Here is an 18,041-nt window from a genome sequence, read left to right as displayed (position 1 = left end):
TACACAGGTGTTCATTTTAATATTATACCTGCTTTTGAATATATTTGAAGTCTTTCATAATAAAGTTTTTAAAAATCCAATTTACTGTTGCTCCACTCTCACAAAACTATTTGCATTAACCATATTACAATTAATGCTTTATATGATACTTCATTAGAGACAATGAATGCTTTAACATACAATAGGGTAAGTTATCACATGTCTAAACCATATCCACAGAAATTAGGAGCTGGGAAAAAATCTCAAAGATCACCTAATCCTCTACGCCAGTGGTTCTCAATCTTGAGCAAGCAACATAATCAAATGGAAGGCTTGTTAAACACAGACTGCTGGGCCCTACTCAAAGAGTTCCTGAATTCAGTGGGCGGAATAGGGCCAAGAATTTGCATTTCTAACAAGCTTCTAAGGGATGTTGCTGGTCCCTGGACCACATTTGGAGAACCACTGCACTAAGCTGACCTTGCTTTGTAATGTTCATGTCTCCTTTGTGGCGATCACCAAATGCCACATGAGATTCCACGTCCCTTTGCTTGTGGGCCTTTCTCCTACTAGGCAGTTGGCTCTCAAAGGGTAAGGGACATAAATTTTCATCACTGTACCAGAGACTAAGTTCAATAAACATTTATAAAATAAATGAATTTTTTAATGAGTTGAGTCTCTTCACTTTATTGTGGAGTATCTGTTAGTGTGATAACATTCAGACTAAGCATACATTTATATACCTAGATGGAGAGGATCTGCTCACTGGTGACAAGCCGTCAGCACTGACAGTACCTAAAGGAAGATTAAAAATCAGCTGGAACAAGAGCAACAAACAGATGGCAGATTCTAGAGAGATCTAAGAACTGCAACTCAGATGTTTTTAGTCAAATATGGACACTTACAAGCAGAAGCCTGAGGTTCACTTTTGCCAGTGTCTTAGTACTTTGACCTGAGGAGCAATAACCAAGTGATTTAATGTTTTTCCTCTCACAAAACCATCCAAAAAAAAAGGCTTTCAAAGTTATCTTTCAAAGTTTCTCGGGGCCTGGAGAATGTCAACACTGCTGAATCCATTCCTTCCCCTCACCCACTTCCCTCCTCCCAATGCCGCCCTAAGGAAAGAAAAGAACAGCTCACCCAGCAGCGCCTGTCTGGAGCATTCTCCACTTCCAGGTAGTCTGAATTTTTTAATACAGCTTTCTATTACTGCAATAGTCAGCTCTATAACAATTTAAGTGGATTTACTGCAAGAAAATGAACTATACTCCTATTTCTGAATTTTACTAGTTTTGTAATTGTGTATTCTAATTTTATACCCAAGTCATATAAGAATCCAAGAACCTCAATATGCATGATTTCTTTAGTTTCATTTAACAATAGTAAAATAAAGAATATAACCTGGGTAACTACCCAGTACCCAGTGCCATCGAGTCAATTCTTACTCATAGCAATCCTATAGGACAGAGTAGAACTGCCTCATAGAGTCCAAGGAGCACCTGGCAGATTTGAACCGCCAAACCTTTGGTCAGCAGCCGTAGCACTTAACCACCTTCAGGGTTTCCACCTGGGTAACTACATGGGTAAATATGTTTTCTTATTATTTTAATTCTCTTAAAAGATAATTGACTGCTCAGACAAAAAAAATATTAATGTATGGGGTTTACAACATATGAAAAGTAAAATGTATGACAACAGCAGAAAGATCAAGAGGAGAGAAATGGAAGTAAACTATTGTAAGGTTTTAAAACTGTACATGCAGTGGTATATCAGTTGAAGGTAAACTGTAATAAGTTAAAAGGGTATACTATAAACCTTAAAACAACCACTAAAATATCCAAATGGCAATCGCTAATAAACCAAAAAAGAATACAAAATATAATCATAAAAATTTTTTCAAATGATCTACAAAGGCAGAAAAAGAGGAAAAAGGAAACAAAGAGCAGATGAGAAAAATTGAAAACCAACAGCAAGATGTCAGATTTAAACCTAACCATAAAAAAAAAAAAATTTTTTTTTTCTATAGCAACACTTTAAATATAAATTGCTTAAATTTTTACTAATTGTACATCACTTTGACTAGCTTTGTTTTAATCAGTTGTGGTGTGCTGGAACCAGCTTATATTGGCTAGTGAGAGTCACTTGTTAAATTTTTAGCAAATTTTATTTATAAGTGAGTTGTTAAACAGTCATTATTAAAAATTAAAATATTTAAACTTTAAATAATAAATAAATAAATTATATTAGGAACAATAATAATAATAATAATAAATGGCCTAAACACCCTAATTAAAAGGCAAAGATTGTCAGATTGGATAAAAAGAAACATTCTTCAAGGAGGTGAAGCACAACTCCCCAGAGCTGCACATAGTGGCTTTCTCCCAGTATAGTGCAGTATGGAAAGGAAGGGAAGGGAAGAGCAGGACTCTCTTGTCCACTGTAGAATATTTATAAGCACTCCCTGTTTCTACCCACTAGATGACAGTAGCAACCCCCACCTTTGCTCCCAAACATTGTTTCCAAACACTGTCAAAAGTTTCCATGGGGAAGAGGTATAGGCAATGGCAAAATTACTCTCAGCTGAGAACCACTCTTCTAGCAGATTGACAAGAAAAACAGGAGAAAAGACCCAAATTTCCAATGTCAGAATGAGAGAGGTAACATCAATATAGATTCTACAGATTTTGAAAGGACAATTAAAGAATATTATGAACAACTTTATGCTGATCCTTTCAACAATTTAGATAAAATGGACAAATTCCTTGAAAGACACAAACCATCGAAGCTCATCAAGAAGAATTAGATAACATGAATAGCCCTATATTTATTTTTTAAACTGAATTTGTACTTTAAAACCTACCCTCAAAGAAAACTTCAGTGCAAGATGGCTTGCTTCACTGATGAATCCTACCAAATATTTAAGGAACAAATACAATCGACTATAAACAAAACTCATCCAGAAATTTGAAATATGAGATCAGCACTATCCTGACATCAAAATCAGACAAAGACATTACAGGGAACGAAAACTAGAGGTTAATACCTCCCATGAATGCAAATATAAAAAAAACCTAAACAAAATTTTAGGAAATCAAACCCAATAATATATTAAAAGGGATAATACATCATGATCTAATGGAGTTTATTGCCAGGAATGCAAGGTTGGTTTGTTATCTAAAAATCAATCAATGCAATCTACCATATTAACAAAGTAAAAAAGAAAGAACAATATATGATCATCTCAATAGATACAGAAAAAGTATTTGATAAAATCCAACATTCATTTCTGATTGAAAAAAAAAAACTCAGTAAATTAGAAATAGAAGGGAATGTCCTTAATCTCATAAAGGACATTGATTAAAAAACAAAAACAGCACAGCTAACTACATAATTAATGATGAAAAACTAAATGCCTTCCCTCTAAGATTAGGAGCAAGACAAAGATAGCTGCTATCAACACTTCTGTTCGACATTGCACTGGTGTTTTGCAGCCAGCATAAGACAGTGAAAATAAAATAAAGCATCAAGATTGGAAAGAAAAAAGTAAAACTGCCTTTATTCACAAATGGCATATAATCTTTTATTTGGAAAATCCTACAGAATCTACAAAAAAAAATTGAACTATAATATTTCATTAGGGCGGAGCTAACATGGTGCTATAGACAGAAGCACTACGCCTTCCCTCCACAGTAAAGACCCAAAAAACTAAGTAAAACAGACACAAATGTCAGTCCTGGAACCCTAAGCAAATGAAAGGATAAAGAACTAAACCAAGCACCGGATTGCGTAAGAAATTGACAGAGAAGAAGGAGCAGGGAGAGCTACGGAGTGGAGGTCCCCAATCAGCTAACATGGCATGGAATCACCATCTTGAACCCCTCAGCCACCAAGAACGGCAGACAGGGAGTACTGGAAGGCAGCTTCACGGAGATTCCAGCAGGAAACAGAGCATCTGGTAACCAGTGATACACGCTTTCCCACCTGCCAACCTTCTTCCCCCTGCTTTGCCTCTGCCACTTTCTGGTGGACCATGGAGGCTCAGCTGGGGAGATGCCGGCTCCCTGCCACTTGGATTAGCCCTGCCCACACCAGCTGGCTCCTCCACTTCCATTTTTTGTTGCTGTTCTTGCTTTTTTTTGGCTTCTTCTCTCTCTCATGTCCTTCCTTTCCTTTCTCTTGAACACCTGGCTCCATGTACCACTGCTGCTCCTTCTGGACAGGCTGTGCAGAGCTGCTCGGCTGGGGAGCTCTCCCCTGGCCCATGCCACCACACCAGTGGGCTCCCAGGGGCATTTTTTTTTTCTTTTTGTTTTTGTTTCTCATCTCTCTCTACCTGCCTTCTTTTCCTTTCTCCCGAATACCTGGAGACATGTGACATCTCTGCTCCTTCCTGACAGGCTGTGCAGCACCACTCCACTGGGGAGCCACTTCATTTTTCTTCATTCTTTTCTCTGATTTTTCCTCAGACAAAGTGATATCCAAGGATTTGTCTTCAGTTTTGCTGATTCTGTCTTCTCTTGTTTCAAACCTGTTCCCTCAAACCTTCTACGACACTGTCCATTTCTAAAATCTTGTTGTTTATCTTTTGGATTTCTAATCACTGTTTTTGTATGACTTCTAGTTGTGAGTTTATTTTGACATTTTTTTCCTGTATTACTTTCCTGAATTCTTCCATTGTTTTGTCTGTCTTTTCTATGATTTTGTCTATTTTTTCTCATTTTTGTCTGCTTTTTTTGTTTGTTTGGTTTCTGTTTCTCTCTCCTCTTTCTCTTCTTTTCCACACCCATTTAACTCCATACACCACATTCTCCACCCTCCCTCCTGCCAATCTGCACCGTGCACTAAGCATTGCACCCCTGAGCGACACAGGTACGGTCTACCGGAACCTGCCCTGCACTGCCCCCCAGCCCCACACTGTCAGCCCCAGGACATGCCACAAATGACCCATCCCAGCCCCCTCATTACAGGACCTACCCTGCTGCACCAAAGCTGAGCAACTGGCCCTGCCCATTGGACAGGAGGTGAGAAGTATCATGCCCACAGTCGAGCAAGCAACAAAGAACACCCAGTCTGCTTGCTCAGACATAACCAAAGTAAAAAAAAAAAAAAAGCAGGACGAAACAAACAAATCTATAATCAATGAATGAAGAAAATAATTACTAAGTGTCCCAAAGACAGCAGACAATATGAAAACATATAAAAAATAGGACACAATGGTGCAGATGAGCATTCAAAATTAAACACCAGATGACCTTCCAGTAGAAGATCATGAAAGGTGAAAAGCTGACCAAGAAGTTCAACAAACCCCATATAGGATAGACCCCAGAAGAAAATCATTAAGGCATATCATAAACACACCCACTAAAACCGAGACAAAGAAAGAATCCCAAGAGCAGCTCGAGTAAAATGAAAAGTCACATTCAGAGGGGAACAATAAGACCAAGCTCTGATTACTTGCCAGAAACCATGCAGGCAAGAAGGTAATGGGATGACATATATAAAACCTTGAAAGAAAAAAATTGCCAGCCAAGAATAATATATCCTGCAAAGCCCACTCAAATATGATGGTGAAATTAGGACATTTCCAGATAAACAGAAATTAATATGTAAAAACCAAACCTACAAGAATTATTAAAGCGAGTCCCTCGGTTAGAGAATCAATAATATCAAACAACAGCCTGAATCTAGGACGCAAAATCTCATCAGCCAGATACTAACAGAGGTAATGAGCTCTCAAGGATAAAACAAGACTAAAAGTTTTGCAACAAGGAACCAGAGAGGTTAATCTGAAAATGACAACAATGTCAGGACAATGCAGGAGGGAATAAACAGTGTAGGTATAGAACTTCCAAATGGAGAGGAAGTCAAGGTGATACCAAACAATAAAAGGGCTGGTTTAAAATTAGAAAGAGAAGGGTAAATTACAAGATAACCACAAAGAAAGTTAACAAACCTACTCGTCAAAATAAAGAAAAAAAAATAATAATAAAGTCTCAGTAAACACAAAATCTACAAAAAAGAAAGAAATGAAAAAAAAAATCCACAAACAAAAGGAATTCAGCACAGGAGAGCAAGAGGAACAAAGAAAACATCAGCACCACAAAAAAAAAAAAAACTACAAAATGACAGCAATAAATTCACACCTATCAATAATTACACTGAATGTACACAGCCTAAATGCACCCATAAAGAGACAGAGAGTAACAGAATGGATGAAAAAACCAGGACCCATCAATATGCTGTCTGCAAGAGATGTACTTTAGAGACAAAGACATAAATTTATTAAAAATCACAGGATGGAAAAAACATATCAAGCAAACAGCTATCACAAAAGAGCAGGTGTGCGATACTAATCTCTGATAAAATAGACTTTAAAACAAAATTCACCGAAGAAGACAAAGAAGGGCATTATATAATGATTAAAGGGACAATCCATCATGAAGATATAACCATACACAAATATCTATGTACCCAATGACGGGACTCCCAAATACATGAAACAAACTTTAACAGCACGGAAAAGAGAAATTGACAGTTCCACAATAATAGTAGGAAACTTCAACACACCACTCTCGGTAAAGAACAGAACATCTGGAAAGAAACTCAACAAAGATACAGAAAATCTAAAGGTCACAATCAGCCAACTGGACCTCATAGACAGATACAGAACACTCTACCCAACAACTGCAAAGTACATATTCTTTTCCAACGCACACAGAACATTCTCCAGGATAGACCACATCTTAGGCCACAGAGCAACCCTCAACAAAATCCAAAACATTGAGATACTGCAAAGTATCTTCTCTGGTCACAACACCATCAAAGTAGAAATTAACAACAGGACAGCCAAGAAAAAAAATCAAATACATGGAAACTGAGTAACGCCCTCATTAAAAACCACTGGGCAATAGAAGAAATCAAAGATGGAATAAAAAAAATTCCTAGAATGAAAACACATACCAAAACTTTTGAGACACAGCAAAGGTAGTATTCAGAGGTCAGTTTATAGCAATAGACACACGAAATTGACAAACCATAGGCCAAACTGACAAACGAAAAACAGGAGAAGATGCAAATAACCCAAATAAGAAATGAAATGGGGGGCACTGCAACAGAACCAGCTGAAATAAAAAGGATCATAACGGAGTACTATGAAAAACTATACTCCAACAAATTTGAAAATCTAGAGGAAATGGACAAATTTCTAGAAACACACTACCTACCCAAGCTAACACAAACAAACTGAAAATCTGAACAGACCCATAACAAGAGAAGAGATTGAAAAGATAATTAAAAAAAAAAAAAACTCCCAACCAAAACAAAAAAACCCTGCCCAGATAACTTCACTGGAGAATTCTACCAAACATTCAGAAAAAGCTTCCACCAGTACTACTCAAGCTATTTCAGAACACAGAAGAGAAAGGAATATTCCGAATTCATTCTATGAAACCCGCATAACCCTGATACCAAAACTAGGCAAAAAAAAAAAAAAAAAGACACCACAAAAAAAGAAAATCACAGACCAATGTCTCCCATGAAAATAAATGTAAAAATTCTCAACAAAATTCTAGCCAATAGAATTCAGCATCATAAAGAAAAAAAAAAATACACCATGACCAAGTAGGATTCACACCAGGTATGCAAGCATGGTTCAACATTAGAAAATCATTCAAGACAATCCACCACATAAATAAAATAGAAGAATCTCATGATCAACTCAATCAAAGCAGAAAATGGCATTCAAAACAAAGTCCAACACCCATTCCTGATACAAATTCGCAATAAAATAGGTATGGAAGAAAAATTCCTCAACATAATAAAGGGCATCTATCCAAAACCAACAGTCAACATCACTCTTTACGGAGAGGGACTGAAAACATTTCCTCTGAGAACAGAAACAAGACAAGGAAGCTCTTTATCATCACTTCTATTTATCACCACTTCTATTTAACATAGTATCGAAGGAAAAAGTCCAAGTCCCTCTGAAGGCACTGGCAAAAAACACGGCTCCAGGAATTGAAGGAATATCAATTGGGATATTTCAACAAGAGGATGTAGCACTGGAAGTGCTCACACCTCTGTGACACGAAATTTGGGAGACAGCAACCCGGCGAACCGACTGGAAGAGATCCATATTTATGCCTATTCCAAAGAAAGGTGATTCAACTGAATGCAGAAATTATGATACAATTTCATTAATATCACACACAAGTAAAATTTTGCTGAAGATCATTCAAAAGCAGCTGCAGCAGTATACCAACAGGAAACTGCCAGAAAATCAAGCCAGATTCAGAAGAGGAAGAGGATATAGAACAAGGGATTCATTGCCGATGTCAGATGGATCCTGGTTGAAGGCAGAGAATACCAGAAGGATGCTTACCTGCGTTTTAATGACTATGTAAAGGCATTTGACTACGTGGACCATAACAAATTATGGATAACATTGCAAAGAATGGGAATTCCAGAACACTTAATCATGCTCATGAGGAACCTGTACATAGATCAAGAGTCAGTCGTTTGAACAGAACAAGGGGATGCTGATTGGTTTAAAGTCAGGAAAGGTGTGTATCAGGGTTGCATCCTTTCACCATACTTACTCAATTTGATGCTGAACAAATAATCCAAGAAGCTGGACTATATGAAGAAGAAGCGGGCATCAGGATTGGAGGAAGGCTCATTAACAACCTGCATTACACAGGTGACACAATCTTGCTTGCTGAAAATGAAGAGGACTCGAAGCACTCACTGATAGGATCAAAGACTACAGCCTTCAGTATGGATTATACCTCTACATAAAGAAAACAAAAATCCTCACAACTGGACCAATGAGCAACATCACGATAAATGGAGAAAAGGTTGAAGTTGTAAAGGATTTCATTTTACTTGGATCCACAATCAACGCCCAGCTGTCAAGAAATCAAAAGACGCGTTAAAACCAAAACCAAACCCAGTTAAAACCAAAACCAAACCCAGCGCTGTCAAGTCGATTCTGACTCATAACGACCCTACAGGACAGAGTAGAACTGCCCCATAGAGTTTCCAAGGAGCGCCTGGTGGATTCAAACTGCTGACCCTTTGGTTAGCAGCCGTAGTATTTAACCACTACACCACCAGGGTTTCCAAAAGACGCATTGCATCAGGTAAATCTGCTGCAAGAGACCTCCTTAAAGTAATGAAAAGCAAAGATGTCACCTTGAAATCTAAGGTGGGCCTGACCCAAGCCATGGTGTTTTCAATCATCTCATATGCATGCGAAAGCTGGATGATGAATGAGTAAGAAAGACTGAAGAACTGACACCTTTGAATTGTGGTGTTGGCGAAGAATACTGAATATATCATGGACTGCCAAAAGAACAAACAAATCTGTCTTGGAAGGAGTACAACCAGAATGCTCCTTAGAAGGATGGCGAGACTACGTCTCACATACTTTGGACGTGTTATCAGGACAGATCAGTCCCTGGAGAAGGATATCATGCTTGGTAACACAGAGGGTCAGCGAAAAAGAGGAACACCCTCAATGAGATGGACTGACACAGTGGCTACAACAATGGGCACAAGCGTAAGAATGATTGTGAGGATGGCACGGAATCAGGCAGTGTTTCATTCTGTTGTACACAGGGTCGCTATGAGGTGGAACTGACTTGATGGCACCTAACAACAACATTAAACATTGTGCTGGAAGTCCTAGCTAGAGCAATAAGGCAAGAAAAAGAAATAAAGAGCACCCAAATTGGTACAAAGAAGTAAAACTGTCCCTGTTTGCGAATGATATGGTACTATACATAGAAAACCCAGAAGACTCCACGAGAAAACTACTGGAACTAATAGGAAGATTCAGCAGAGTACCACAATATAAGATAAACATACAAAAATCAGTTAGATTCCTATACATCAATAAAGAGAACAATGAAAAGGAAAGCAGGAAAACAATATCATTTATAATAGCTCCTAAAATATTTTATAGGTGTATTTAGCAAGGATGCAGGATAAAGGCTAATATAAAAAAAAATGAAGTTTATTTCTAGGCATTAACAATAAAAAACAAATTGCTGTTTTAAAATACCATATATAGTAGCATCAAAAATATGAAACAAATAGGAATAAATATGACAAAAAATATGAAAGACCTGTAAACTAAAAACTATAAAACATTGCTGAGAAAAATTTTAAGGACTTAAAGATATACTGTACTCACTGGTCAGAAAACTCATTAATTTTAAGATGTCAATTCTCTCCCAAATTGATCTACAAATTCAGTACAATCTCAACCAAAGTTTCAGCAGGCTTTTTTTTTTTTGCAGATGTTGGCAAATTGATCCTAAAATTCATACAGAAATTCAAAGTACCTAAGATTGTCAAAACAACTGGAAAAGAACAAAACTAGAGGACTAAGATTACCCATTTCCAGACTTATCATGAAGCTATAGTAACAAAGACAGAGTAGTATCACTGTAAAGGTAACAAATAGATCAAAGGAAGAGAAAAAAAAGAGTCCAGATACAGACTCACATATCTGGACAACTGATTTTCAATCAAAGTGCAAAGCAGAAAGGTTCATCTCCTCCATAAATGTGTACTGCGATAACTGGATACCAAAAACCAAGCCAAATCCACTGCCGTCGCGTTGATTCCGACTCACAGTGACCCTGTAGGACAGAGTAGAACTGCCCCATAGAGTTTCCAAGGAGCACCTGGCAGATTTGAACTGCCAACCTCTTGGTTAGCAGCCATAGCACTTAACCACTACGCCACCAGGGTTTCCAACTGGATAGCCATATGCAAAGAAACGAAACTGAATCCATACTAATCACTGAAAACAGAAATTAACTCAAAGTAGATCATGGACCTAAATGTAAAATGTAAAGTTATAAAACTCTTATAAGAAAACATAGGAGAAAAACCTTTGTGACCTTGAGTTCAGTAAAAATTATTTAAGCACAACACGAAAAGTACCATCATAAAAGAATAACATGGATAAACTAGACTTCACCAAAATTTAAAACTTCTGTTCAAAAGATACTGTTAAGAGAATGAAAAGATGACTGAAAGCAAATATTTGCAAATCACGTATGTGAAAAAGGACTTGTATCCAAAATAAACAAAAACTCTCAAAACACATAATAAGGAAACAGCTAATACAATAAAAAATGGGCAAAGGACTTTGAACAGATATGTCAAAAAAGAAGATACATAGATGGCAAATAAGCATATGAAAATATGTTCAACATCATTAGTTACCAGGGTAACGTAAATGAAAACCACAATGAAATACCACTACACACCTAGTAGAATGGACATTAAAAGTCTGACCATACCAAGTGTCAGCAAGGATGTGGAGCAACTGAATTCCTCAAACGCTACTTTGGGAATGTAAAATGGTATAACCACTCAGGAAAAATTTGACAGTTTCTTAAATAGCTAAGCATATTCCTACCATATGATCCAGCCATTCCACTCCTATGGATTTCCTAGGGGAAATGAAAGCATATGTTTGTTCAAAAACTTGTACATAATGGTCATAGCAGCTTTATTGTTAATAGCCAAAAACTGGAAACAACCCAAATGTTTATCAATGCATGAATGGATAAACAAACTGTGGTATATCAATAAAATGGAATACAACTCAGCAACAAAAAAAGGATGAACTACTGACACCCTCAAATGAGTGGAGGAATCTCAAAGTAAGCTTAGTGAAAGACAGACGAAAAAGAGAACATACTGTATGATTCCATTTACACGAAATTCTAAAAAGGCAAACTAATCCAGAGGATCAGAAAGCTGCTCACTGGTTGAGGGAAGGAGGATGCTGGGTATGGGAAAGGGCCAGAGGGAGAGATGGTTTCCCTGTTATATACGTAAGTCAAAAACTTAGCAAATTTTGCACTTTAAATATGTGCAGTTTACAGTGTTAATTATACTCAATAAAGCCATATGCTCAGTGAAGCCCTGTGTGGTGCAGTGGTTAAGAGCTACAGCTGCAAACCAAAAGCTCAACAGTTCAAATCCACCAGCCACTCCTTGGGAACCCTGTGGGGCATTTCTACTCTGTCCTATAGGGCTGCTATGAGTCAGAGCCCACTAGATGGCACCTAATAACAACAACAACAAAGCCATTTAGAAAATTATCACACACAACCAGAAAGTGTAGGCAGTTTATGGTAATAACAAAAAAAGAACATAACCTGCAATTTCATGCAAATACAGGCTTTAACCATAAGTGATATTACATTATTCTAGTCACCCTCCTTTATTTGGTGAAAGAAAGGAGGTATACCGTGCAGGTCATTGGTATATGGGAAAGCAAGTCCTTTGTCTTTAAAAAAAAAAAAAGCAAACACACAGTGAACCCAAGAGAATAGGTTACTGCAGTACACATGAACACTATCTCTTAATTAAGACGTAGTTAACCTGAAATGTTGCATAATAATTTTTTTAAAAAAGAAAAATGGTCTCTTCTTTTGCTTTTTGTTTTTTTTTTTTTCAATTTAGCCTGTCCCACTCCCAAGCGGAATGAGATGCATTCCTCCTCCCACAGTCCCCTCGGGAATACATCCTCTCTTGCACTGTCACGTGCATATTGCAATGGCTTGTCTTCCCACTAGACTAACCATAACAGAAGAGGGCCCATGCCTTTTGATCTTGGCAGACTGGTCAAATTATAAGTGCTTCGGAGTCTGAAAGCCTGGCTTCTTTATCCTAGGTTCTGACACTCATCTATTGCATAAGCTCAGAAAGTTACTTAATCTCCCTGATGTCTAGTTTTTAAACCATAAAAATAGGGCTATGTAGAGTATTACCCACTGCCACCGAGTCAATTCCGACTTATAGCGACCCTATAGGACAGAGTAGAACTGCCCCATAGAGTTTCCAAGGAGGGCCTGGAGGATTTGAACTGCCAACCTTTTGGTTAGCAGCCATAGCACTTAAACAGTATGCCACCAGGGTTTCCTATATAGAGTATTAGGAGGATTCAATGTGAATTTACTTAAACCTGGGACTATACAGCCCTGCATGATCGGACACCTGATGACAAGTCTGCCCTCAGAATTCCATCTCCTCTAGTTGGCAGACCTCAGCCACAATACTCTCATTTCCACATAAATCCACATACAGCTAAATCCTTCCTGCCTGAAGGCCTTTGAACACACTACAACCTCTGCCTGATCTTCCATCTTTCCTACCCACAACCTCCTACCCCTGAAGGACAAACGGAAATTGAAAATAAGAAATTTCATTTATTCCTGTTGAAAATAAGAAAGAAAACGCCCCTCCTTCCCCTGTTCTTTCAGAATTCACTTCAGATAACCTATAACAATAAAACCTTTCTTTGTCTTTCTGAAAAGTATGTAAATCAAGGATGTTTCCTCAAGGACCCAGGAGACATCTCTTCGGAATTGTAATCATCAAGGAAGATCATGCCCCTAACTCCCAGTTTCCTAGAAGGAGATTAGCATCAGGTATCCTGCCTTAATGATACTGGAAATTCAGCAATTTTATCTTAAACAGGAATGTAAAAAGTTGTATCCACTCAGCTACGTAAAGGATAAGAGCGTTTGTGTCTTTGCAATCTTTTTGGTGGATTGCCTGTGACACACCACGTTCTGATTTAATGTTTATTCAATAATCAAACTTTTCTTCCTCTTCTATTTACGTGGAAAAGTTTTCTGGTTTGGGAGTAGATACTGCTTATAGTGACTTTTCCCCACACCACCCACTGACATGGCTAGCTCCCTTTCATCTTCAAGTCTCAGCTTAATGTCACCTCCACAGAGATCTCTTCTTACTATTAACACAGGGGCCCCTGGTTATTCTACCTCTCACCACCCTATTGTTTCCTTCCTTCCATTCAACAACATTCAGTAAACAAATATTTACTGAGGACATACTATCTACCAGGGACTGTTCCAGATTGAGGATAGCACGGTGACTAAAACAACTCTGATGGAGCATACAATCTAGTGAGTGAAGCTAGACAACAAACAAGTGAGGAAGATACATAGTATGTTGGACGGTCCTAAGCGCTATGGAGAAAAAATACGTAAGGGGAAAAGGGAGTTGCTAGGGTAGTTGCGATTTTAAATCCGGAGGTTAGTGAAGACGGAGGCAGTGGTGGTTCAGTGGTAGGATTCTCGCCTTCCATGAGGGAGACCCAGTTTGATTCCCGGCCAGTGGGGCTCATTCACAGCCACGACTTTGTCACTGCAGGCTTACGCTATGATGCTCGACAGGTTTCACAGGGGCTTCCAGATTAAGGAAGAAAGAACTGGTGATCTAGTTCCAAAAATCAGCCAATGAAATCAACAGTCTGCTCTGCAACCAATCCTAAGGATGTCCCGGGCAGCATTTTCTTCCATTGTGCATGGGGTCGCCATGAGTCAGCGGCAATAACAACAGTGAAGACTCACTGAGAATACAACATGGAGTAAAGAAGTGGAGGAGAACCACACAAGTACGGCGGTAGGAGAGGAGGAAAAAGCAAGTCAACACAAGGGAGAAGGGTAGCAGGAGATAGATCAGAAAGGGAACAGGATTGCGGGGGTAGGCTCTGGGGGTCACAGTCAGGTCTCTGCTTTTCATTCTCAATGAGGAAGCCATTGAAGAGTTTTGAACAGAGTGATCTGATTTATGGTTTAAAACCTGCAATTATTTAGTAATATTATTTTCTTTTTTGTCTGTCCCACTAGCTAAGGACAGGAACCAAAGATATCTTGTGCATCATTCTAACTTCAGCACCTAGCACAATACATTGTAGGCACTCAATAACTACTTACTAAATGCAGAAAGTAAGTTATGTAAGGCGTTTACTGGCACAAAAAAAAAAAAGCATTTCATAAATGGTAACTATTATTGTTTGGCTCCCCAGAGTCCAGCACAGTGGCTGACATATGGTAGGACCTTATCTGAGTAAACGAACAGTTTTTTGAAATTACTGAAAATCTGCTTCTAAAACATGAGGAATAATGAATAATTGATTGATTGCTTTTCACCATTTCCCTTATTAAACCGTGGCAAATCCAGTTTTTGAGTTTTATATTAAACTATCAGGCTATGCCACCGAGGGTACATCCTAAAATAATCCCACTGTAACTTAGCTCTCTAAACATACTGCAATATCCTGCGAACACAGTTGGCACTAATCCATTGAAATGCTTGTAAAATTTCTAATGAGGTAAACTTATTCACATAATTTTTGAACAATCTTAATTAATATACAAGACTGAGCTGACTCAAACTGGTTTCTGATTTTTGCTGAATTCAAATATGGCTTGTTTACTCAAACATGTGGCCAAAGAACTAAAAATTTCCAGTTTTTACTTCTTGGTGTAACATCTGCAGAGTCTTCACCAAGAAAAAAACTTAACGGAGGATTACACCTGTTAACTTCTTCCCGGGGGTGTTGGGGGGCCGGGAGGGGGAAGCATGCTGGCGGGGCTAAGGCCTCTCAGTAATTATCTAAGGAAAAGCCCTGGGGAGTCTCAACAGAGTTTCCCAGAAAGAAAAGTAGAGAAGGAGTCATGTATTAACTATAAAAACACACCGAAAGTTGCATTCCCTAAAAGGTGAAACACTCTGCTGATGTTTACAATGTCTCAATGGCAGGAACTTGGGCGGTGGGTGGGCCAGGTACAGCTCCGTCGTTTAATTGTATTTCCCACTCCTAAAAGTGACTGAACCCATCCTAGGAGAATCACATAATATCTGCAACGAGGCCTTGGGAGCTATGGAAACGCTTAGAAAAGCAGATGAAAGTTGCTGGAAACTTAAAAAAAAAAAAAAACGATGCACAAGTGTTGAGCGGCTGGGAAAGAACCTTTACGGTTTGGCTCCGACTTGCTGGTGCTTGTACACAATCGTGCTTGCTGGCATCCAGCTCCGACTCTCCCTTCCACTAGGGGAGGGTAAAATAATAACTTTAGGAAATAACAGGCGTCCACAAAGGCAAACGTTACACACGACTTCTCAACCTCCATCAAACAAGGCGATTAATGTTTTTTCGAGCTGTACTGATTCCACACGCAGCCCTCCCTCCCTTTTTCAACAGGAGAAAAACAACCTAAGGAGGAAAAGGTGCTACCGTCAGACCCTAAAGGCAATTTCAGACAACAAAGACCCCAAGCAATCAAAATGGAATTATAATCCGAGCCGTCAGCGCGGCCCGGTCCGCGGAGGCGGGTTGCTGCCGGGCGCGCGGCTGGTCCCCGAGGGTCGGGCCGCGGGTCCCCGTGCCCTCTCGAGCCCCGGTCCGTCTGCCCCGCGGGTTCTCCGGTACCCCAGGCGAGCCTCGCGCCGCCCACGGTTTAGCAATCTCCGCGCCGCGGCTCTCGGCGTTCTGGCTCACGCGGCGTTCAAAATCTTTCCCGCCCAGGCGTGACGAGACGAATGAAAACAATCAGCCGACACCGAGCGCGGGGGACTGGGCCAGCGCGGGGGCGGCCAGGGGACCCAGGCCGAGACCTCGCACTGCCCCTTCCCAAGCCGGGCGGACGGGCGGGCTGGGGCCCGAAGGTGACACAAAGGAGCCCGAGAGACAAACGCCACCCGCTGGCGCTCGCTCCAATCCCCGGAGCTCCCGCCCGCTGACAAGTTTGCGACGCCCTCCACGCACCCCGCTCTCCCCACCCGAGCAAACTTTCCCGTGGCCGCACTCGGCCCCGGGCATCTGTCTGTCGGTCCCCGTCTCCCACCGCCCACTGTCCCCGGCCCGGGGACCTTTCTCTCCTTCGCCCCCGCCCATTCCCCTCCCTCCCTCTCCCTCCCTCCTCTTCACAGCCCGCTCTCTCCGGGGCGCACTGGGGTGCTGGGGCCCCGCGGCCGCACTCACCGCTGCCGGCCCAGCCGAGGGGTGAGGGCGCGGGCCGGGGCCGCCCAGGTCGGCACCCCGCTTGCCTTGCTCCCTGGATCGCGGCTCTTGCAGATTCTCCCGCTCGCTTTTTCGGTCCAGCCGATGGCTCTGGGCGCAGCAGAGCGCGCTCGGCTCCTTGGCGCTCGGGGAGCTGCAAACCACGCCCCGCGCCTTCCCCGCCCGCCGCGAGCTGCCGAGTCCCGCGCTCGCCGCAAGGAGGCCGGTGCCGAGCGCGCCCGCCTGCGCCCGAGGCCGGACGCCCCTCCCTCAGGGCCTGAGGCGGCAGGGGCGGCCAACTTTCCCTGTTTGGGAGCGTGAGAGTGGGTGTGAGAGAGAGGCTGACTCGGAATGTGGGCTGATGACTCCTTTTCTTGCCGTGGGCTGGGGCAGAGGGGTCACCATCTCCCTCAAAAAGCTTTTCTGGCTGATTTCGCCGAGGAACTTCCCCCACGTTCCTGGACTTCTGGGTCTTTGAAATAGGGGTAAGAGAGAGATTTGCGAAATTAGCTACCAGACCTTCGGCAATCATTTAAGCTTTGTGGGCCTCAGTTCCCACCTTTGTAAAACGAGTAATTGTATTAGATGGCCTTTAAAATCTGCATCAGTGTTTCTTATAGTGTAGTCCGGACTCAGATCACCTGGAGCGAAGGGGCGGCGCTTGTAACAATGCAGATTCCTGGGCCTCTCCCTCTTTCTGGAGGCCGGGGGAGGAGGGGCCGTCCACGTAAGTCTGAAACTATGGAATTGATTCCATGGGAAACCGTCCTGAAGGTGCCAGTTTGGTTTCCAGCAAATTACTCAATCTCTTTGGCCTTCAGGTGTTAAATGACTCTCACATTCCCCCTGTGCTGTTATTACAGTATTACTGAGGCACTCGAGGAGCTAAATGAAAGGTACTGTATCACTTCACCATACAGAAACAATGACTTTAAAGCATCTATTGCGTTCCTGTCACAGTCAAATTTAACTTCTTATAAGGCCAAGTTCACATATGTTGTGTGGCTATAGAATCTTGTCTGGATTACTTAGTAGTTAAATCTGGTACTTATGAGATCCAAAGTAAATGGTAAGGAGCTGAGATTAGAGGTGTGATAAAGGACTCAATTAACATATGTTAATTTTTTTAAGTCGAACCCACAGTTTGGCCAGTTGTCTCAAAAACTTGAACCTCTGTGAGTACCAGGATGATTCAGGTAAATAATTTGAGATGCACATTTTA

The 18,041-nt window shown here is 40.8% G+C and overlaps 1 protein-coding gene across 1 annotated transcript in view; it reads right to left on the bottom strand.

The window, feature by feature from the left end:
• SYNE2 (spectrin repeat containing nuclear envelope protein 2) overlaps positions 1-16,965 on the bottom strand; it is a 378,879-nt gene extending 361,914 nt beyond the window's left edge. The window contains exon 1 of the mRNA XM_064292573.1: positions 16,802-16,965. The gene's annotated coding sequence lies outside the window, so the exon portion shown is untranslated. The remainder of the gene's footprint in view (positions 1-16,801) is intronic.
• Between the last annotated feature and the right edge of the window lie 1,076 nt (positions 16,966-18,041).

The sequence above is a fragment of the Loxodonta africana genome, chromosome 10 (assembly GCF_030014295.1).
Source record: "Loxodonta africana isolate mLoxAfr1 chromosome 10, mLoxAfr1.hap2, whole genome shotgun sequence".
NCBI classification, from domain to species: Eukaryota; Metazoa; Chordata; class Mammalia; order Proboscidea; family Elephantidae; genus Loxodonta; species Loxodonta africana.
The sequence above is the reverse complement of the archived record's forward strand: the minus strand, read 5'-3'. Positions and strand labels throughout refer to the sequence as shown.